Source organism: Ambystoma mexicanum, chromosome 4p (genome assembly GCF_040938575.1).
Source record: "Ambystoma mexicanum isolate Mex_15411 chromosome 4p, UKY_AmexF1_1, whole genome shotgun sequence".
In the NCBI taxonomy this organism is placed as follows: Eukaryota; Metazoa; Chordata; class Amphibia; order Caudata; family Ambystomatidae; genus Ambystoma; species Ambystoma mexicanum.
Window position 1 is genome coordinate 770840802 of NC_090927.1, and position 23973 is coordinate 770864774.

General features: G+C 46.7%; 1 protein-coding gene across 5 annotated transcripts in view; it reads left to right on the plus strand.

Moving 5' to 3' along the window:
• DOP1A (DOP1 leucine zipper like protein A) overlaps positions 1-23973 on the plus strand; it is a 2904166-nt gene that overhangs the window by 562078 nt on the left and 2318115 nt on the right. The window lies entirely within an intron of this gene.

Sequence of the window (23973 nt, forward strand, 5' to 3'; positions counted from 1 at the left end):
CTCAAGTTTTGCTAATGTATTTTAAACAAACACAAGATTCCTCTCACTGCCTCATTAGATGATGTCCGTTGCTTTATTTCGAGCCTTGCAGCATCTGGTAATTAAATAGAAGCATGCAGAACATATCTAGGATTGCTAGACGCATACCTCAATTAGAATGATCTAAGTTTCCCAAACTCTAATGCAGTGCTGAAACAATTTTTTGATATCCTGTGTCACCTTTTTGCCAGGGCCAAATCTGAATGTGGTTCTCAATGCATTGGGTCACAAGCCATATGAGCCACTGGCGACATTAGACCTGAGATTGGTTTCCTGGAAAGTAGCTTTTCTGGTAACGATTACATTCGCCAGAAGGAGAAGTGGGATCCATGCTCTAGTAGCTGGCAAACAGTTCAGATAATGCGGTTATTCACACTCACTCATCTTTGCTTCCAAAGGCGGTGTCTGAGTTCCATAGTTTGTTCCAAAGAACTGCTACCGGCACATAAAATGCTCGTCCTCCCACCTGCAAGCGTTTGTAGCTAGCTAGCTAGATGAGGTAAGCATTCTCTGATCTTAAGGCTCAGGCAGGAGTTTTCAGATGGAATTTGGAATCTATCCTGAAGGTACTGTGAGAAACCAGAATGTGTCTCACCCGCTAGTCCCCGGGGTTCTGTCATCCAGGTGGCCAGGACACGGCCGTCGCTTTTGGATCCAGTTCAGTGAGACCCCATTATCCTCCTAGTGCAGGAGGATCACCTGGGTGAGGGGTCTTCTGGGAGTGGGACACCGGATGGTGAGACGCAGTATCCCCTTCCCTGTAACACCTTTACCCATCCTACCAGATAGGATATTTAGGAACTCAACCCTCCGCCCCCTTTTACAACACAAAAACGTTCTCACAGACAGCCCGCTATGAAAGAAAATGGACTAGCACCTCAGCCGTATACCTGACGTGTCCTGATACAATGGTCAGGCAATTACTGACCATCACACACACTTGACTTCCAGTATACTTCCCCACATGGATAAAAGGTGGTGCGCAAGAGCACACTTGGAGCGAGGCAAAGCACACGAGGAAACCGCAGTTCCAAGATGGCAGTTTAACAAGAGGAGATAGATGACGAAACTGAAGGATATCGCAAGGAGGGAAGTTCCCTTGACCTTTTCAACAAGGAACTGTTACTTTCACGAAGCCTCGAGAATGGAAAGCGTAAAACCAGGAAACCAGGCTGAGGAATCCTGCATTGTGTGTCTGAGGTACCCGGGGCCCTCTGGCGTCGATAATGAAGGCGGGGAGAATCGCCAGCTTCCGTGGCACTGTCCTTGGCTCCAACAACAAAGTAGCGTCAGTGAACTCAACACAGCCGGTGAGTTGGGGAGGCCGATACAAGACCGGTCTGTGTTGAAGCCAAATTTGAAATCTGCAACATTGCATGGTGAGCGCTGGAACGAACATTGTATGAAATGTGTATGATAACCAATGTGAGATAAGTTGAATTGCAGATAAGCGAGTGAACCAAGATAGGATATCTTTGACAGAGTGGTCTAGCACTGCGTGTGTGCTCATTCGAAGGTCTCTGTAAGGTATCCACCTGAGAGATGACAAAAGTGAAAGAGAGACAAAGAATTGTGAATGGAAGTGGTCTTCGATGTTGATACTGTAAAGAAAGTTGATGGCAAAATAGATAGTTGGTCCAAGCCAGGCAGAGGGAGATCAATTGAAAGCATTGTATTAAAGCAAGTTTGTGTTAAAGTAGATACATTTGTCAGAGCCCGGCAGAGGGAGACTGATTGAAGATTTTGTGTTAAAAACTGATCTGAATCCAGGATGAACAGTGAATCACCCGAGAAATTCGATACATGAAAATCCTGAGAGCATTGTGTTAAAGTGGTTCTGAGCCCGGTGAAGGGGGATGTGAGGTGAATAGTAAATCACCTAAGAAAATTGTATGAAATGCTAACCAGAAAGGAACTTTGTTGCTTCAGGCCCTCTGAAAGAAGTGACTTTGAATGGCAAAGAGACTTTGGCACATGAGGCCATGATGTTAAAGTTTTGAACTGCACCCTCATGCTAGAGAAGCCAGAGACTGTGCTAAGCTCGAGCGTGCTGCCTTGTCCCGTGCTGAAAATGTAGGGAAGGGAAGCCAACAGCTTGAATATCCTGACATATCATTTCTTGAACACTTTTCTTTTGCATAAAAAATTTTCCCACACTATTTGTATTTAGAGGTAAGGATTGGCAATAGGTTTATTAGTATAGGCCCTTTTTATTTTGACAAGACACCACTAGGACTGCGTTATTATTTGATGGTCGTAGCTTGCGCCCATCTTTAGATTTAGGATTAGATAGGCGTTTTTCAAACCCAATTGAAGTTCAATAAACACCCTTGAACTGTGGTCACGTGTCTGTTTTACGGTTTATACCACGCCCTCCTTACAGTACTCTGCACCTACTCTATAAAAGGCATGGTGAACGATGCACAATGCTTTGAACTCAGTGCAGTGAACAGCAGGCAACAAGTGCAGAAGGCGTAGGACTGGCGAGGTATAAGACCGCAGAGAGGTATGAGTGGCATCTACGGCTGTAGAATTCTGCAACACTTGTATCCTGTTATAGAGATGAAGGGGCTGAGTTAAATACAGAGAGTTGCAGCAATCGATCATTCCAAGGATGGAAGATATCACCACAGGGGCGCAAAGGTGAGCTGGTAATAAGAGAAGAACCTTCTGGAGGATTTTAAGCTTGAAATAGCCATTTTTGTAGACCATGCTGTCCTTCACCACCGCAACTGTGGTAGGAATCGTACCCAAAGAAGTAAGCTAAAAGGCCTGTGTCCAAAAGAAGTAGATGAAGGGGGCTCAACCACCTGAACTTCTGTTTTGTCAGCATTCAGCATCAGCATTCAGCTTCAGCCAGTTTTGATTCATCCATCTGCTCATGGATTGGCAATTCTTATGTTAGCCAATGGAGAGTATGAAATCTGGCCCCAACTTCGTGACATGGGTGAAGATGACCCTTAATTATCCAACAAAAAAGTTGAAATTAAGTGGCTGCCTGTCCTCCCAAATGTGATTTACGAGGAGCCAGTCAGGGCTGCCCACTCTCCCCACTGCTCTGTGCCATCTTTATGGAACCCTTTGCTATATAAATGTGGTACAATTAAAAAATTAAGGGTACAGTTAAGGGTTAATCGCACACAAAATCACACTATATGCAGACAATGGCCTCCTCTTTCTAGCACAAGCAGATACCTCCCACCCAGCACCCATGGTAGAGCTTTTCAGATTTCAGGTGTTCTGGAGCCATCTATATATTTATTCGAGCGCTTTAAATGTCTCATAGAAAGACTCCACCATCACAGCCGTAAAGGGGACGACCCGCTTGCAGTGGGAAAACGATGCCCTTGTCAAACTTACAAGGGACTGAAAGGAGCTTCTCACCATAACTTGACACACTTCCTCAATAAACTCATGACATGTGTAGAGAGATGGCGGCCCAAGATATCCCCTGGCTGGATAGGATACAAGCCACGGAAAGGAGCCTAAGCTGCTGTATATTTGCAGCAGCATACCGATCAAAGTACCAAAGCAACTCGTTGCCCCTCTGCAGAGGAAAATGTTCTTCACTTGAAAGGGGAGACCACATTGCTAGAAAACCTCTGTTGCCCTTGACGGCCCTAGGATACCTTGGGGAACCCGGTATTAACAGGCAACTCTCAGCAGTTCAGATCCCACACATATTCACTTGGCTGCACCACTCCTTAAACACTACCTGGGCACAAATCGAACAACCATCCACCTGGATTTCAAACCACTGCTCATCTCCTTCTGGCAAATGTTGCCTCCATTTACTACTGGGACAGGGCCCTGAGGCTTGGGCTGCTGGAACCCGGCTTGGGATCTCTGTCACCAGTGTCCGGAAATCCAGACTTCTCCCCAGGTCTCAAATGGGGGACCTACCGGGGATGGGTCCACCAAGGGCTGAAAAGGCTGGGAGACTGCTATCACTTGGACAGCCTCTTTCATTCAAAGAAGCCCAACACAAGTTTAACATTCCAGAAACTGAACGATAGAAATATGTCCAACTATGCTTTTGGATTTCCCACCCTGCAGTCAAGAAAGCGGGAACCAGTCAGCCTACCCCATTGAAATTATTTATGCAAGACAATGTAAGAGAGGAAGGATAGCAAAGTTGTACTGCTAACTTCATAGAGCTTGCCCAAAGGAAGCCCTGCCTTACATGATGAGGTGGGAAGAAGAATTAAGTGTAAAAATCCCTATGCAGTCCTTGTCAACAATCTGGAGCAAAGCAGCAAAGTCATCGAGATGTTGCACCACAAAGGAATGTCTCTGTAAGATCTTTCTATGATTGTACTGTGACCCAAAATGCCTGAGCAGTTTCATACCAGGTTTCTCCCCATTGTGCTTGAGAGGTTGCAGTGTGATAGGTAACCTGAGCCACATGTGGTGGGCATGCCCCAAAGCCCAATGTTTCTGGAGGTTAATGCTAGCTAGAATCCAAGACATGGCGGGGATGACTCTATCACTAAACCCAATATTTTGGGTTGTGGGATATATTGACCCACTCAATGCATTGCCCCACATCACTGAGCTGCATTTGCGCAAGAAACAGCAACCTGGCTGCACTGGCTCCTGTGCGCACCAGGATCTCAAAACTGCGTTTTGGCAGCAACAGAAAAATGGCTGCACCATTTTGCCTCATACACTTCAGGCAAAATGGAACAAGGGGACACACTGAACAAGTATGCCAGTGTGTTCTGAGACCTATATATGGAATCAAGTGAACCGGCAGCACTGCATTGCTGCAAAAGCCAAAAATTCCCCTTCAGAATTAAACATTTTCACCTTTTCAAAATGCTGCTTTGGTGCCAATTGCACCTGTCATTCTGAAACCACTGTGAAGAAAAAAGCCCAGTCAAACCAACTCTCAGAGAAATCAAAAGCAACTTCATTTTTCCCTTGCACAGGAACACGTGTTTATTTCTTGACAAAATGTATCCAGGCGCAGCAGTTCAAAGAGACTTTTTACTCTCCTAGCCAGGTCAAGGATAAATGTATCTATACTTTAGATAAGAGTCCTGGTGCAAGAAAAATGACTACAGCTGCCAAGGCAGTGGCAATCTGAGGAGCTGCAAACCGAATTAAAGAAAGAAATGATAGCAATTTTTAACACAGGTGGGAAAATGGGTTATGCTGACTGAAGAGAAAAAAATGACCTGTTTAAAACTCAATTGTTAATGAAAGCCTGCTTATTTAGCAATGTAAAGGAATGATGTTAGTGGTGACAATACACACATAGAATATCTTCTGTCATAGGTTGGTTTAATTCAAGACCCAAAGTAAGAAATTAAACAGTTTAAAACACACAGGCTGGAGTTAAAATGCTCTAAAATAACCTGTTATTCCAGTTGCCAGCTATGAAACTCCTCCAAGGAAGGGGGATACACCCTAAATCCAGGACACGTAGGTGTGAAGTGCCAGCTTGAAAAACTTTGAATGGGATAGGACAATGAAAGTTCACATGCTCATCAGACATTCGTTTGTGCTCCAGGCTGGGACAATAGCAGTCCTGGGACACTCAGCTGTCAAGTGTGAAGGGACCATCAAACCTTCAATTAAGACTGGAAACCCCCTTTCCTGGAAGGAAATGACAACTGCTTGCAGTTGAAGGAAGAAAATAAAAACCAGGATCAAGTAACAAAGGGACTGCCTTTTTGTTACAGAGACTATGTTACAAAGAAACTTTAAAGACTTTTATTTCTGTAGCAAGAATTATCAAAAACTTAAAAGTTTGCAGTTTTTAATCTAATTCTGTGGGCTATAGTTTAAAACTTGATAGAACTCATAGCCGCATGGGGAACAGAAGTTATGAAATATGGCCAAATCCAAGGAAAGTATTAATGTGGTAAATATAAGATTTTGTACATACATCCATGGGGACAATTCGCATTTGTGTATAAAATTGTGGAATTTTAGGCCAAATCTTTAAGGTGTAAAATTACCAAAATATGTCAAAGGCAAAACAAGGTTGCGCAGACTGGAGTTTTGGACTAATCTGTGCTGCACATCATATGTAACCTGTGGGTATAATTTGCCAAGAGAGTGCAAGTGTATAAATGTATGTGTTTTTGACAAAATCAGATTTTCAGTAAAGTAAATGTGGGAGTTTCTGGACATTGTAAACCTCGCCTCATAAACCTGACATCATTCCCTTAGAAATCCAACCAGCAGAGAGCAAGGCGGAGATTACTACCCTTCCCAATCCTATTGTTAGGGACGTGTGTAGTAAAGCCTGCCCCTGTCATATACTCTGATGATGTCACCTGGCATTATAAATAAGAGCCCCTGACAACACACACACACTGATTCCTGATTTCCTACGCCGGCGTCCTGTTCCTGTCTACATCTTGCATTATTCACCTAAACTCCAGATCCCAACAACAAGGCCAAGCATTGCTGATCTGCTTCAGCTAGGCCTCAATTCTAAATTAATTCCAATAACCAAGGGAAATGCTGTGGTGTTTTGGGAAGCATCCTGAATTAACCTGGCTTGCCACTCACTGCATGCTGCTGCCATCCTGCTCTCCTGATGCCCTGTAGTATCCAGTAACCAGAATTGCCAGTCCAAAAGAACTATCCTTTGGTATCCAGTCCCTGCCCAGCTGACCCTGTCACACTGATTTTGTCCGGCTGCCCTGTGTTAGACCAGATCCGTGTGGCGACCAGAACCGCTGACTGTCCAAAAACCAAACTAAAAGTGGACTATGAGTATCAATAGGAACCATAGAAACATAGTATACCTTGTTGTGCCTTGTCCTTAATTCCAATCTCTAAACTATCCTATTCTGACCCCGATAACTTATTATATTGTCACAATCATTCTTGCTACCCTGCTTTGATTTCTTGTACTAGCGCCAATTTCTTTAATAATTTTGTCTTGTGAAATCCTAAGCCCCTAGTTATCTCTTGAGTGATCGGACTGGTTCTGCCAGCGCAGGCGCGGAGGTGCTATGGTTAAACTCGTGAGTCAACCCTGGAGCTTACTGTGTCTCAATCTGGTAGTCCATTCTGATTGCCCTAGTGTAGAGTAAAACTGTTCCTTGTCAAAATTGATTCCTTTTCCTTTTACGTTCCTTCATTTTCTCAAAAACGCACCTCACTAGATCTTGCATAACTCACTCAATTTAACAGTTAGAGACATCATTTCACTTTTATATTGTACCTATGATCCATAGCTACACCCCAACACACCGCATCGCGATTTACAATAATTCACCTGTTTTTATTAAAAACCGTTTTGGTACATTCAGGTGGGATTTGCAAAAGTGTGTTAATTTTACTTGTCATTTTGATTATAAACTGTTTTCAATCTTCCATTCAATTTCGAATTGTATGCTTTTGCTCGATCCATTGCTTGTGATTGCTAGTATCTTTCCAGTGTTGCTCCAGCAAAGAATTGTTTTTGTTTCAAGAGTTATACCCATTCATTCATTTATTCATCCATTTCCGAGTGTCAGTTTAGCATTGCCAGGGTTTGAAATCCGTTTTTCTCTCTTGTTTGGGGAGGGAAGGTCGGATTTAAATTCTGTTTCTTGTTTGTCATTCCTGATTACCTGCCACTTCTGTTCATCCACTTAGAATTGATTATTTGTGGGTTGAGGGAACCTTGCAGGGGGAAATTCTAACTCAAGTGCTATCTTACCTAAAATCAAAAAGTGCACCTATTCCCTTGTGTTTTGTAGATGTGTCAATAGAAGGTTAAACTAAGTGCATTGCTTACATTCCTGTTGTTCTTATCACCCCATTGGTGATTGTAGCCTCATATAAAAAATGGTATGATTTCTTTTAATTTTCAAATAAATAAATACAAATTATATTTTATCAACCAGCCGGGTTCATGGACCATTGTGACCCGGGGTATTTGAAAAGGGGGTGTGATATGAGTGGTGTATCATCTCAATATTGAATCTAATCTGACATAAGAATTTCAATCGCGCACTGCATACTGGGCCGAGACTAAGGTGTGTGTCGCCTGATTGAAATCCTTAACAGGGTTTTGGGCAGACCTAGGGACAAAGTGGAAGAAATTGTAGCGGTCCACTTTCCGAAGTTTGTTGTGCATGATCTCAATGCGTCCAGACTCACTGTGGCCAAATGTAGGAAAAAACCTGATGGCCCCATCATGGCATTCTGGTGGTGCATGCTGTGGAACACCTGGGCGATGGAGAGTCTGACTGCCATCATGAATGAGAGCTTGCCCAAATTCCAGCGTGATCAGGCCCCCTTCGATGACATTTGTTCATCTACATGGACTAACACCCATCGACATATCTAGTTTAAATCTCTGTCATTACTTTAAGCTCCCTTTGGAACTTGCCAAGATGCTTACCTTTTATTTATCTGCCACCAACCTGTCTAATTTATCCTCTGCTCCTCCTTGATCCGATGCCTCCTCCCCTCCCTTCCCCATTTTTTCTTCCCTCCTTGTTAATCCTTGTTTACCTGGTTTATCCAAACACTTAAGTAAAATGTTCTTTGGTGATGTGATTTCCATATACGGTTGTAGCTCTCTGTTTCCTAGCATGCTGTTGCTGTTTCCACACATGGTTCCCTGCTATAACTCTCCTCCATGAATAGCTGCATTGTATACTGTGACGAATCTCAGGTATTCATCCCTTCTCCCGAACTGGGAGCCTCCCTCTTTGAGGCTAGGGAGGTGAGCCCGCTCTGCAAGACCTTCCCTATGGGTCTGTGCAAGTGTGACCTCACTCTGAGAGACTCCCCCTTAGGGGACAAAGACTCTGTTCCTGTAAGGAATTACCTAAGCACTCCACCATCATGGCATATATGGGGCTATCAGATATGAAGAATATTGCAAGGGTCAGAGTATTGGCTTAAGGTAAAACTGAAATAACCTGTTTTTTACAAGAAGGAACTCTCTCTTTAAGAGGAAACGCACAAATAATGGAGATAAGTAGGCTGGGAGAGGAGAGCATGCTGAGACAAGCCACAGTGCGAGCAGAGAGAGAAGAGAGTAAGCAGGTGAAGCCCCCTGACGAGGTTACACCTTGAGGAGATGGAACCAGAGAGAGCCGCGGAGCCCACGACTTTCGATGGAGTTCTGAGCAGTGTAGAGAAGCGCGAGCGGTCAAGCGTCCCCAAGAAGCGCGATCCGGAAAAGAAACGAAACAATACACTTGTGGTGGCCTGACCACAGCAAATCTGTGGTGGGCAGACCACCTGTCTAACGACGCAGAAACCACCCAGTACAGGAGTCTGAGGGGTGCCTTGCGACCCTCAATCATACGCGGTCGCCATAAGAAAGCAGATTGAGTGTGAGATACCGACAAGGAGGAGAAGCACGAGAGACCAAGCCCTAGAGAGAATGCTGAGCCCGAAATCATCCTCCTCCAAACACACAGGTAGCTGGAAGAAAGGAGATACTGGGAGGACGCCAGGACATCATTATCGAAGAAGAGAAACTCGTCCCAGTGAAATTGCTGAACTACCAAAATTAGAGCCATTAAAGTGGAACTGTATTAACATAATCAGGAGGATAACAAATTAAGTCCAAAGAGAAGTTATTGAGGAGTGGGCACAAAGAGAAACTCTCCCAGTGAAATATACAAGCCATTACAAATAGAAACCTTGAAATGGAAAGGGGACAGAGTGGTCCCGAAAGGTACGGATAAGCCTGAGAAAGCAAGTGTTTGGAATGTGATACAACCCCAGGAAAGTGGGGGAAGTAAAGACATTGAGGAGGAGTCTAGAATCACTACAGTTAAAAGAACATTTAAAACCGAATCAAAGAATAATAAGGAATGATACCAAGTACTGGGGAGTGAGGACGAGTGTGTTCCGTTTCCTGGTTACCATATTGCATCCTTAGTCTGTCTTTACTGGCCACTATCGGGACGCCCGCCTTCTTGCTGCCTGCCTACTAAACATATAGCGGAGCGTGGCAGAGTGAGGATGACAGTGTTCTGTGTCCAGTGGGAACATCAACCTGGACTGGGGGGCTTCTGTGCGTACATTGTGCCTTGTGAGCATGTCCCCTACTTGGTCTGGCAGAAAGCACACTGTCCGACTAAAGGGCTATCGTGTACCTCCACAGGCTTACTGACCCATCATCGATGGAAGGAGAGGCAGAGGATTTGTTCCGCAATCTGGTCAGTAATAAGTAACCCGCCCCTTGGTGATCTTGAAGCTCTTCGTGAAGAGTTCTACTGAGTTTTTGTTATTGTGAATTTCCCTCTTCCTCTCTCTGGTGGGCAAATGTGATTGTGGCCGTGGCTTTGGAGCTCATACGACCGAAACTGCTACACGTGCATTGGGGTGACGGTGGGGGGGGGGGGGTCTGATTCAGGCAGCCACTTGAGCCAGTCATAGTTAGTGTTCCTGTAGCGATGTCAGCAAGTGCACAAATTGTTGAAATAAATCAAATAGAAATGTTACCACCGTAAAACAGAAGGAAAGTGCGAAAGTCCCTTCAAACCAGGAAAACATTGAAAGCCTGGCTAGAGAAGGTGAAACCCTATTGGAATCAGTAAAGGGTCTAGCGTTAGACGTGGAACAACTATGTGATATGAATTTAATGGAAGCCCATGATGCAAGTATTGTATCTGCTCAAGAGATTAGCTTGATTGCTGTAGGCGCTCTAGTAGAACAATTCAAGGAGTGTGTCAGTAAAATAATAAAATATTCTATGCAGCTGATATGGGACTTCTTAAGTTTAAAGCTACACTATTCACCTTCCTAGATGTGATGGACGATATGACCAGACAAACAAAAAATGAGGTCTGTGGTTTGAAAATGACCTTAGGCGATACAACAGCCCAGGTGGAAAAAAAGTCTATGAATAGTGGCGGAAATTAGGGGCTAAAGGGTAATCTGGTCCAAAGTAAGGCCATTGAGAAGAATAAATGGACAGCTGATAGTAACCCCAATGCTGTGTACAAGGTTAAATGAGATCCAAACTGGTAAAAGTGAATCAATATCTATATGAAATTCTGGGATTGAATTGTACAATTATTGGGAAAATACTAATACAGCGGAAAGATCACAAGGGAATCGGCTTGATAACTCTAGGAATGGAAAAGTGACTCTAAATCTTCCACCAGTAGCGGCACCATTTGTGGGTATAATAGTAGGGATTGATCCCTTATCCAATTAATCATATGAAACAACAATTGCATTGATGAATGAAGTCACCCAATGGATAAATACGTGCTTACATGGGCCACAAATTAATCCAGGATCTATATTAATGGGCATAAGGGTGGGGTGGGGTGGGTTGGAGGTACATAAAAATCTATCAAGGGTGACCATATTATTGTTTCTTTTGATTCCCCATAAGTGGCATCATATGTACTACGCTCAAATTTAACATATGCCCCAGGAAGTTCCTCGAATAGGATGGTGCCTCTGGCATACTTTTATCCTGACCCGGCGTTGCTTCCCGACTTGTGAGGGATTTGTCCTATAAATATTTGAATCGGAACATCCTGGCTAGAGCCCATGAGACGCAAACCACAAAGAGGATGGATGCTAAAGAGCAAGTGGTGCAAAATAATATTGTTGCATCCAATAGATTTGACCCTCTATTGACCATTGAAGAATTGGATTGACCACAAACAAATTCCTCTGCAAAGTCGAACATGACACTTGAGTTGCATTCCCAAAATCTCAGGAGGGTGAACCAATAGCATCAGGGCCAGTAATATCTGGGCGTTCTTCACCGAAATTTACTACAGACCGGCAGCCAGGGTGTGTGAGTGTGATTGAATGTGTAGAAATTGTCAACAATGTCATGGAATATAGCGGGTTCCAAAGGGAAATTAACTGACAATGCTATAAAAGAGAAACTGAATGGGCTTGTGATTATTCTCCTACAAGAGACATGGGAAGAAGAGGAAATTGTTTTTGATGGATATTTTGGTTTATCAGGTAAAGGCAAAAAAGGGGCCAAGAGGGAGGTATTATGGAGATCTGACAATCTTGCTTAATGGCGCACTTGCTTGTGAGTTCATTGAAGTAAAAGTGAAAAGGGAAACGCTGATCCAAGTTCTCAAACTGATCCCACTGGAGGGCCTCCCAGTGTATTTAATCAACATCTATAATAGACCCTTGGAGAAAGATAGCTTGGCACCTATTGAAGTCCTGAAAGAGGTGATTGACAGTTTACGACAACAAACATGAGTCAAAGACTTGCAATGTCGTTCCTTCCCCCACCACCATCCCCCCATTGAACAGAGCCTTCTCCTGCAGTTATCTCCCTCCGTTGATGATCTGGTTGTGGTGTGTGGACAGTTTATGCTTTGAGCGTTAGTCAGTGCTTTTGGCCGCCTAAATGAGGCATAGTCCGATATACATTGTAGACCTAGGCAGACTGAGGTTGTCCAAGTCCATCCATTGAAGCCCTTTCTGCCCTCTCAGATGCGGGACAAGAACCCTTAGCTGCACCGCCTCGTAATACTTCTTTAGATCAGGCAGGCCCACGCCACCTTTGTCTTTGGGCAACGTTAGGACCTCATGTGATACTCTAGCTTTCTTACCTTGCCACAGGAACTTCAGGATTGCCCTCCTTACCTCACGAAAGAAGGGTTTTGGGAGGCCAATCGGGAGCATTTGAAATGCATACAAGAATCTTGATAGACACACCATTTTGATGGCGTTAAGTCGCCCAAGCCAGGATATGGTGACCTTTCCCCTTTTTGCTAGATCGGTTCGGAAGCACGAGAGGAGGGAGGGAAAGTTGTAAAAAGTGTCTATATCCCTTGTGAGATTTATCCCCAGATATCAGAGGATGTCTCTGCCCATCATTAGGCACAGTGGAGCGAAGCTGCTGATCTCTACCAGGTCGGGTTTCTGCAGCGGAAATAAAATTGTCTTGGCACTGTTGATCTTAAGGCCAGATAATATCCCGTACTGTTCAATCAGTTGGATCAGCCCTAGGCATGTATTTCAGAGGGTTCTGCACATGTAGTAGCAGGTCATCCGCGTATAAGGCCACTTTATATTCCCGCCTACCTTGAGCCCCTCCACCTGTTGTTCTCCTCTAAGTCTCTGGGCCAGGGGTTCGAGGGAGAGGGAAAACAATATCGCCGAGAGGGGGCAACCCTGTCACATCTGCTTAGGTCAAACCATCGAGAATAATCCTGATTAACCGCTACTGATGCTTTGGGGGAAGTGTACACAGTTGTTACTCCCTTTCTGAACCTTGCACCCAGTCCCACTTTGCCCAGGACCCCCTCTAAGAAACACCATTCCACTCTATCGAATGCCTTCTCCGCATCCACAGCGAGAAGGACCGGGTCACCTTCCATGTTCCGTGACTCGTGGATCAAGTGCAGTGTCTTCCGCATTGTATCTGTGCCCTGTCGCCCCATTATAAATCCAACCTGGTCTGGGTGTATCAGACGCGGCATGGATATCTCAAGTCTCGCTGGCAGTAGCCTTGTGTAAATCTTGGCGTCGATGTTTAATAGCGATATGGGGTGGTCTGACCCACATCTTTTGGGGTCCCTGCCTTACTTGGGGATCACTGTGATGAGTGCTCGCAAGAAGCGTCTGGGGCTTTACCTGTTTGTAGAATATCATTAAAAAGTTCCACCATAAAAGGGAGGCGTGAAGAAAGAAATGATTTGTAAAAACTGGCCGTGTAGCCATCCTCTCCTGGAGCCTTCCCCAGCAGCAATCTCTTCACGGCCCTCTTGATCTCCTCTGGGGTGATTGGGGCATCCAGTTTGGCAGCCTCCTCGCGGGAGAGTTTAGGCATTTGTACATTTGTCAGGTATTCATCTATTCCTGCCCGCTCATGGCCGGTCTGCGGTTTATATAGGGTCTCGTAGAAAGTTGCGAACGCTTCGGGATTCCCCCTGTCTTTGAGCCATGAGCCCCTACTTCCCCCTCTATGGATGGCACCGATCTCCCGGCTGTCCCCGTAGTCTGGCGGCCAGCAGTGCATCCACCTTGTCTCCCTTCTTATAGAACTTTTGTTTGAGAAACTGTAGCTTATGAACTGTCTGGCCTTCCTCTAAGAGGCGGAGCTCCTCTCTTTAACGCCTGGCTTCCTGGACCCTATTCTCCCTTTCCTCTGTGACGTTCCGTGCCACCATATCCAGGTGGGCTATCTCCTCCCTCAGTCTGCATTCTGTTAGGGCCCTCTCTCTCTTTTTCCTGGCCCTTTCCCTAATCGGGATCCCCCGCCATGTCGCCTTTCCCACTTCCCACACAGTTGTTTTCAGGTCCTTCTCTTGTATTGTTAATTTTGAAGTAGCCCCTTATTTCCCCATCCAGCTCTGTCCGGAATACATGGTCTTTCCACAAAGATTCATTACAATTCCACTTTGACCCCTAGTGTAGTCGACCTGCCCAATCAAGTTCAATCATGACCATGTCATGGTCGGACCATGAGATCAGTGAGTTCTCTTGAGCGCATCGCCACATCCCACAGGCCACCCGTAATGTACAAGTAGTCGATCCTGGTAAGGTTACCATGAGGCGACGAGTAAAAGGTATACCCGCTCTCATTTGGGTGGAAACCCTGCCATGAGTCCCGTAGTCCATAGGCCTACAGCATTCCCCTGACCCGAACCCGTCCCCATCTAGCAGATCTTGTGTGTGGGGATTGCCCACTTGCCTGTCTAGTTTCACGTCTGCCCAGAGGTTGAAATCCCCCCCCAGGATTACTTCCCCCGAGGCCTCCAACATTATTTTCGGGAGCGTTCTCTGCAGGAATTGGGATTGACCCGTATTGGGGGAGTACACCGTTGCCAGCATGAGGGACACTTCCTGTGCGGTACCCACAATCATCAAGACCCTTCCTTCCACATCTGCCCACACCTTGGTCACCTTCATTTGCAATCCTGATGAGAATCCCCACTCCTGCTTTCCTTAGGGGACATGAGCCCCAGTATTCTTCTCCCATTCTTGTACCCAGGATCCTATGTTCCGCTCCACGTGCATATTTGGTTTCTTGTAGGAAAAGCACATCAAGTCTCACTCTTTTAGAAACTCCCTAGTCACCAGTGACTTTTTCGTGGGCGTGTTCAATCCCTTAACATTCAGCATTCCCACCCTGAGAAGGCCACCCCTTTGGGAGTTTGGGTCTACTGCCATTTCTGCTCTAATGCATCTATCGGCCCCTCTGCCACCTCCGGCGGCCAAGCCCAATATTCAGCACCCACTTCACCACTTACAGTCTGTGCGAAGAAGATCTTGTTCATTCCCCTACCCTACACCCCTTCCCCACTCCCCCCACCCCACCATAAGGACATCCGACACCGACCGGTTAACATCACCAGGCCGAGAACGGTCCACCAGCAGAGACCGGTTACCTCACGGTCCCTTCATAAAACAACCTCATAAAAGTTGAGCCCCCTCTGTTCCTCCCCACCCCAACAGCACACAGCCCCCCAAAACTCCAACAATTCTCTAACCAAACTTGCCACAGTGGCCGGTACGTCTCAAGGACTATGAGAGTCTGGGACCCCCACCAGTAGACTTTCCTGAGTACCTGGTACCTCCAAAGCCATTTCAACCCATTTTTGCGACAGCCCTCTGCGGTCCAGGTGTTAGCCCCCAGCACAGCGTTTATACAGCTACAAATCTTTAGGTCCATTGACTTCCCCCAGAGTGTCAGAGGCATGACTTCCCTCTAATATGTCAAGGGCATTCCGGCGATAGGCCCACCCCAGTGCGGTCCCTCCGGAAACAAAACGTGAAGTCCCACAATCAATTTCCAGCCCTGAAACTGGCACTTTGATCTCTTTGATCGGCACCACAGAGCTCCCCGAGTGTTTCATCCATCCATCCATCCCAGGGGAGGCATTCATCCTTCTGTATTTCCGGGAGGCCGGTATTCTTCTTCATTTCGGCCCCTGGATGCGCCACTGTCTATCATCGTCTCGCCTTTCTTCTTGATTCTGCTCAGTCTCCCGGATGCCCAAAAGTTCAGTTATGCAGTTTCTGATGTCCCTTTCTGTCGCCAGCCTCTCCTTATGTCCTTCCAGTTCGAACGTAAGAGATAATGGGAAGCCCCATCTGTAGCACATTCCTTTTTTCCTTTCACCACTTCGTAAGGGGGCATGCACATTCTTCTCAAGGCCAGAGTCGGTGACGATCGGTCTTGAAAAATCGTCACTCTCGCTCCGTCAAGGGTGACTGGCCCACTACATTTAGCTTTTTCCAGAATTCTGGCGCTGTCACTGTAGTTGTGGAATTGAGCTAGGACTGTCCTCGGGCACCCAGCAGATCCCCCTGCTCTATGAATCCTGTCAATCTTTGCCTCATCAACTGAGTCAACTTCAAACAAGAGCTTCATAATATCGTGAACCATTCTTTTCAAGTCATGTTCGGTCTCTCCTACTTTATCCGGGATGCCAGGTTGTTCCGTGGTTCATGATTTTCCAAATCGTCCATCTTTAGACGGAATCCCTCCTCCCGGGTCTCCAGCTCGGTTAACCTCTGATCCATCTGCGTCTCTAGAGTGTTCAGTGAAGTGTGGTTGTTTTCAAGTCCTTGGAGCCTATCTTCCTTCTTGTCGATCCTCTGAGTGATTTTGTCGACCTTACCGCCAATGTCTGCTCTCATGTTCTTGATTTTCTTTGGTCGCCACTGAATCAGCCCCTGAGGTTGCCATGTTAGGTGTATGAGAGTTCCCCAACTCTGGGTGAAGTGGGCTATACCTGTATGTTGCCAGCTACTGCCTTATTTCCATTCACTGCATCAGGTGCCTGTGCGTCGTCCCTTTCTCGTTCCGTGCAGTTCTCGTCCTCCTTCGAATATACCTAGCACTCGGAGCAGCGGTTTTCTCTGCAGTCTGGTTTATCGTTGGTCTCACAGGTCGTGCAACCGTCCCTGTGGCGGGCACACGCCCCTATGTCGGGGGCCCACATCACAGGGGAGCGGCCGAGCCAATGGGCTGGCAGAGTTCCTCTTATCCAGACAATTTGTAATCTTGTGTCTCCGTAGTTTTTTTGGTCTTCTGTATTGGCCCTTCTGCCTCAGTGGTGGGCACACGCTCCTATAGCGAGGGCCGTCCCCACAATGGGACAGTACAAGACAGTGGGGTAATCGGGTCACCCCCCTTTATGGTAGATCCTATCCCTTCTGTGCTCCATCGGTGCCTGATTGGCGCATCTCTTTGGGTTCTTTCCCCATCGCAGGAGGACTGTAGAGGGTCTAATTCACTCTCCTTTCACTCTGGGCTGCAGCTATGGATGGGCTATCAACCTTCTGGTCTAAGCCTAGGAGGAGGGCACATGCCCCAAGACTGGGGGCCCAACCCTCCCGCTGACTAGGATTGCAATGATGTTCAGACGGTCAGTAGGCGCTCTCCGCTCGGTGCGTTGCTGTAGGCCAACCTGTGGTGCCAGGGGTCCTTTGAGTGATCAGGGTAAGCCCTTTCCGGTGATCCGGGGCCATCAGGGGGTGGTCACAATGGAGCAGCCGTTTCCCTCCGTATTAATGGCACTGCACGTGCTCGAAGTACTCTCTGGAGCGTGAATGGGAAGACAGCGGTAGCCCTTCCTTGAGTAAGTGTCTCCCCCCTGCCTTCAACTTATAACAGTGAGATGCTACAAACACTCCTCCGCAATATCCTAGTGTGTGGGTTCTCAGTGCCCTAGGGTGGGCCGTTTCTTCCCTTGCGGGTCCTGCAGGCAGCACCCACTGTCTTCTCTTCTTTGTGGCCCTAAGTGCTCCCCTTCAGGGGGTAGTCATTGGAGGTGTAGTGTCCAATGCTTTCCCACCCCTACCACGGCCTAATCCACACTCTCAGGTGCAGGTCAGGGCAGTGTACCCTTCAGTGAATAGAGGCTGATGTCGAGAGGATTATGCAGGTGTTCTCCAAAGGGTCTTGAGGTCTTACCATGGCAACCCATGTCTTCTCGGGTCTGCATACATAGGAATGTGTATGCGTGTGGTGCGCTTCGCTGGTAGGGGGCCACCAGCCTCACAGAGCCTCTATGTCTGAGGGGGTGGATGCGGCACGGTTCCCTATCACCAGGGAGATGCATTGCACCTCAGATTGCAGGCAAGGGAGGGTTCTCTCTGTTCCCCTGCAACAATGTCCGTGGTGGCCCGAGGCAATGGTCTGCGCCTTGAGGCAGCGGCACAGCTGCCCCTCCTTGCCTTGAGGTGCACCGGCTATCCAGGCCGTCTCACTCTGTCTGCAGGCAGAGTCGGTCGTCCGTTGTGGTGTGTGGGAGTAACGGGCCTCTTCTGGGCGCCAGCTCCCTCGGTCGGGCCATCTCAGATCCCCCTGTGCGACCGGGCCGCCACGCCTGCAAGAGTCCTCAGTGCTGACTCCCATTTATTCCAACTGTCGGACCCACACGGGTTCGGGAATGCAGGGACCCGCTCCCCCTGAGTGCTCCACTCAATTTCACCTGGGAAGGTACTCCTGCGCTGTGAATCCTCAGCACACTTTCATGGGGGTGCTGTGCCTCTGCGGGCGCGGGCACCAACCCATCTTCGAGCCGCATTAGGAGAGAGGAGGGAGAGGAATTGTAACGCTCGCCAGGCGAGCCGCTTGCTCTGCATGAAGCGCCTCCGCGAGCGCTGGGGTGGGTGCAGCACGTCCCTGCAGTGCCCTGAACACCAGTGGGGGTCTACTAACGATCCTTCACAAGTCGCTCTCTACGCTTGGTTCCTCCCACCTGGGTTCACCATGTGTCAGGGGCCGTTGGTCCAGGTGGATCACCAGGCTCCTGCCAGCCTCCCAGCCATAAAAATGGGGTGGGGGTCCAAGTGCTTGCACCGCCTCACTGCTGCTCTGCAGGCCCGGTGTTCCTCTTTCTTGGGCCGCGCTTCGGGTGCCGTTGCATAGTACCACGCGGCTCTACCTCGAGGCAAGATTCACTTTCGTTTTCGCTTCGGGTCACAGAGGCTGTTTCCTCGTGGTTCCGGGGTCGATTTACTCTGCTCTTTATCCTCTTAGCTGCAGGGGGGGGGGTCATACACCTCGTAAGTCATTCGTTTTTGGGGTGAGGGGTCCAAAGCGGGGGCTCAAACCAACTTGAGGGACCATCGGGCCGGGAGATCACGTAGAGGCAGGCTACATCCACGTGCCCCCTGGTGGCCACCTTTTTATTAATAGTGTGAAATTGTGCTATGTATGTGATATTGCAATGAATGAATTATTGCCTTATATCTTAATTTTCATAATAGTTTGTGTGTAATGGTTGTGTATGATGAATCTTTTATGGATTTTTTCAACAATCCGAAATAAAGAATTTACTTACTTATCACAAGAAGGGAGATCAAGCTTACGTACATTGTAAAGGAACTACAATATCTGGTCAAAAAGGTGGAAAGAGACTGTAGGAAGATCTCTCCAAGAAGTGAAGTATCGAGTGAATATAGACCTTGACATACCAGAATACTAGAAAAGGGCAGAGATTCTCCCGATCTAAATTAAGTTAGTTAACAAAGTGGTAGCGTCAGGTAGGAGCTGTTTTTGGACGGAGGACACTTTTCAGTTCGAACCTCCTGATGACTGGCAAGCACATTTAGTTATTTATCTAGGCAGGGAAAACCCTCTAGCAATAGTTAATCGTTATTATTATTTGAATAAATCAAATCCACAATGTCCTCCTTAGTGTCCACCGCCTTCTTCCAACCCACCACATATGGTGTTATAAGTGGGATGATTACTGTGAAAGCATAGTGAAGTAGACAGAGATAACTGAATAGAGTTTTTTTATTAACTAAAAAAGTAGGATTGGAAAAAGGCTTAACTTACCATATGCTAAGGTGGGATATCCCTACCTAAATAAAACTAATGATAGTGTGTGTCAGGAAGTCAAGAGCAAATGTCTGTCTGTGTCCAAAACCTATACTTGCCCTCACATCTACTCGTATACAATGTGTAGGGATGTCAACATCAAATGAGAAGTGTTCAAATAAAAGTTCAGAGCTTCTTCCAGCTCTTGGGTGGAAAGCGGATTTCCCTTCCCCAAGTTTTAAATAGTTTGAGCTTCGCAGTAAGGCTTGAATTATCCTTTCCAAGTGCCCTTGAAGCTTTATTATTGCTTGTTTTGTCACCATTCACTTGTTTAGTAGCTTTCACTTGCAAAAATCAACATAGGCTTCCCAGTACACTCTCCTGCAAGGAAACGTATTCACTGTTTCAGGTTTCTTGATAACCATTAATTTCTGTCATTCATTCTGCTCGACTCTTGGCAATGCGTGTTTGCCTCTTGACAATGTTCATCACAATCATTCACTTATGCTTGCTTGTTTGGCTTTGTTTGTTAGTATTACTTTTCATGTTGGTTCATAACCAATTTACTTCACTTGAATCAACGTTTCCTCTGATTTTATCACAGTTCATTCATTTGCTGTTGTATTTATTCTGAATTTTCCACAAATTGATTTAAGTAAGGGAATTCATGTGCATACAGTCTTTCTTTTATCCATTTGTAATATATGGGGAATTTCCCACTGAAACCCATGTCGGTATGACCTGGGACTCCCAGCGCTCCTGGGCAGACTCACTGGTGTCGCTTGGCGTGTCCGTCGTATGGTGTGTGGCTACATTACTGGCTAGGTCTCCGGGAAGCTTTCCCTGTCCTGCCGCGACTTCGTGGACAGCTTCTCTCTCGACCGCCGGTATAGCCAATGCACCTAACTGCCTCTGTGACTCTGCCAGCCCCTTCTCTGCTGTGGTTCGTAGGGCAGTATTCCTTCGATTCTCACCTGATCTCTCCAGATGCCTCTCTGGTTCAGAGGGAAGCTCCAGCATTCCTCTGCAGAACTTTCACGCCCTGGCCTGCTTTCCACCTTGCTTCCTGCTGCACTTGCTCTGCATCCCCTCCGGCTTCTCAGGATTTCTCTGGGTTTAGCTTTGGCATGGCTGCACTCTCGTTCGCGTCTCTCTTCTTCTTCCAGTTCTGGCTTTTAAAAATCCCACCAGCTTGATTAGGTACTCAGCAACTAGACTGCGCATGGTTAGTTCTGTAGTCTGGTCAGTCTTTGTTGCATCTTTCTTGTCCCAGTACCAAAGTGGTGTTCGTGTGTGTAAGAATCATTAAAGATAGTATGTATCGCTTGGGCATGTCTTTCCCTCGTCCCAGTACCTGGCTGGTATTTACTGGGAGATGATTTATGTAAAATATAGGGAAGGGACTGGTAATAACCTGCAAAGGCCTGGGGGACATTAGACTCATTAGAAAAGGGAAATGGGGGCTACCGTGTCTCACCCAAGGGTGCCTCATCCCCACTCCCCAAGTCTCCTCCACCCAGATGATCCTCCCTCGCATAGCTACCCCGAGGGTCAGGATCCAATAGCAACAGCCTTTCCCTGGCCACCTGGGAGGAGGATATGTTGTGGAAGAAATGAGGACGCCCTCAGATTCCTTACAATACCAACTGAAAGAAGTTGGAGTCCTGTGCTTTATACTAAATTAAGTGTCAAAGCCAAAGCCCATACGGTAGCCACTTAGGAGTAAATAGGTTTTGATTTACAAAGCACAGACACAATTTTGATTCCCCTTGGGGAGAGACGCTACATACTTACAGGCCTTACCTTGGCCCCTCCCCAAGGCACCTATATTAGACTAGCCTCAAAATCTGTGTTGGCCTGGGGATATAAGTTAGACATGGTAGGCATTATTGACCCTTACTTCCGAGGCGACGTTAAAATCATCCTGCATAGTAACAGGAATAGTTCCTACGCAGTAAAGAGGGAGAGAAAGTCACCCAAGGGATCCTTGAAAAAACTATGTTCGCCATACCCGAGAGATTAAAGTTCAACAACAAACAGCGAGAGTGTTATGAGAAGCAGATCTCTCCATAGTGAAGAAGTCCCAAGAAGAGGTAGAGGAGGTGGTTCCACTCCCCGACCTAGCCTCTTCCCACAGGAATGATCCGGTCCTCACAGAGGCCTTTAGTAAGGGAATCTCTGAGGAGAATGGATGCAACCAAGCAAAACTATATCCTGGGTATATAACAAAAGAGGGACTTTGCCATACCCAACTAGTAGTTCCCCAAAGCCATAGAAGAATTGTTTTGGAGCTGTCCCATTTTCATCTGACAATGGCTCATCATGGCATGGGAAAGACCCAGACTCAGATAACACACACGTTATTGGCCAGGGGTCTTTGCCAATGTTAAACATTTTGTTGTGACCTGTGAGATCTGTCGGAAGACTGTTGCAACTCCTGTCCCGACTGCCCCATTACCCGTCATATATGTTCCAAATTTCAAGAATAGTGATGAACATAGTGAGGTGTGAAGCAGACATGGTATCAAGACAGACACAGACTTAAGTGTTATAGTTCCAAAACCTTTATTTACTACAATGCTGGGGTTGGTGTAATACCTAACTGCCCCTAATGATAAAGGGATGGTTCCCTCAACTGATGTTTCTAAGGGCTGTAGATGTCTAAAAGTCCAAAACCAAGTCTGTGTCTAAACCTATGCTTGCCCTCTCTGATAAAAATGGGATAGGAAGTCTCTTTAAAAGAAAAATAGTGATTAAAAAAGAAATGTATACCAAGGCTGGTTTCAGGTGGTCTTCTCACCAGGTGTGGCTTGGTTAGTGTCATCAAAGTTTACCACATTCAAAAGAAGTTATTCATCAGCTCTTCTCCACAAAGTTATTTTACTCTGTTCAACAATTCCCAATGTCTTTAGTTCCTGGGGATTCCCTTCCCCAAGCTTCACTCCTTCCAAGTTTAAAATCAAACAGATACATAACACGGTTTCTTCCAGGCTTCTCAGGGTTCCCTTCCCCTTGCTCAGGCCCCTTCAGTTTCAAACACAAGCTCAGTTTCACAACACGGTTTGTCTTAGGCCTCTGAGGGTTTCCTTCCCCAAGCTTAAGCCTCTCCAGTTTTAAACAAAAAGTTCAACTTGTCAAGATGTGCCTTTCTCTTGTTTGCAGTTCCTTTCACATACAACCTTCTCACGGGGGTAATATCAGAGACTTTAGCAAACACAAGGTTCTTGGCTCATCCTAAGCGTGACCACTCCGATCTTTATTCCCTGTCTGTATTTCCTGAATTTGCTTCTCTTCTATCCTTTCCTCTTCCATGTGCTTCCTGCACCTCTTGGTTATCTTGCACTTTGGTGTGCTCACATGAAACTTCTTGGTCTTGCTTTCTCTCAGCTTTCCGTGCCCCTCTCACCTTCCCTTTGAGTTCACTTTCTCTTCACTGTGCCTTTTGCACATTCATTTCTTTTGCCTGGTGCGTCCTTGCATCTGTCGTTTTGCTTTCCGTGTCTCTTGCACACTTGTTTTGTTCACCGGTGCTCACTTTCTTCCTTTCTGCTCTCTCAGCGCCTCTCTCTCACTTTCCTTTTACTTTCCGCCATCTTTCTTGCTTTCCACTTCATTCTGCTTACAGATTTTTCTCCCTTCGCAATCCAGCTAGCTGCACGCACCTGAGTTTCTCTCACTTTCCCCTTTGAAACTCACTGGGTAGGTTGCACTAGCGAGCGCTCCTCTCGGGGCATATGGGATCGAGGTCAGGGTCTCGCCACCTGCCCCTCACATACCCTTAGGACCGGCACATGTCCCAAGGGATGAGCACTCTTCCACACGCTGCCAGTAAGACACGGGCTGCCTCAATCCGGCTCCCTGGAGACACGGCTCCCTAGCCACGCTGCAGCCCCTCACAAGCCTCTCCTCCGGATCCTCCAGGCTCCTCTCCCTTCAGCTCCCTACTCCTTGTCTTCCCGGCTTCCTGGCATCCTTCAGGATTCACTGCTCGCTCTCCTGATTGTGCAAAACCACACCTTTTATACTTCACATAGTCAAGTGGAGTCAGGTGTGAGTAGTCAGTGTGAAATGCCTGACCCTATTAATGGGACAACCTAATGGTAGTAAGTGGCAGTCTTCCATCTGTTTCTCAAGGTATTTCTCATAGGTAATCCTCACTACTCTCGGTTGCCTCTTCTTCTTCCCAGTATTACTCGGAAATGGGGAGGGGGAGATGGAATGGGATTGGGAATATCCCATGA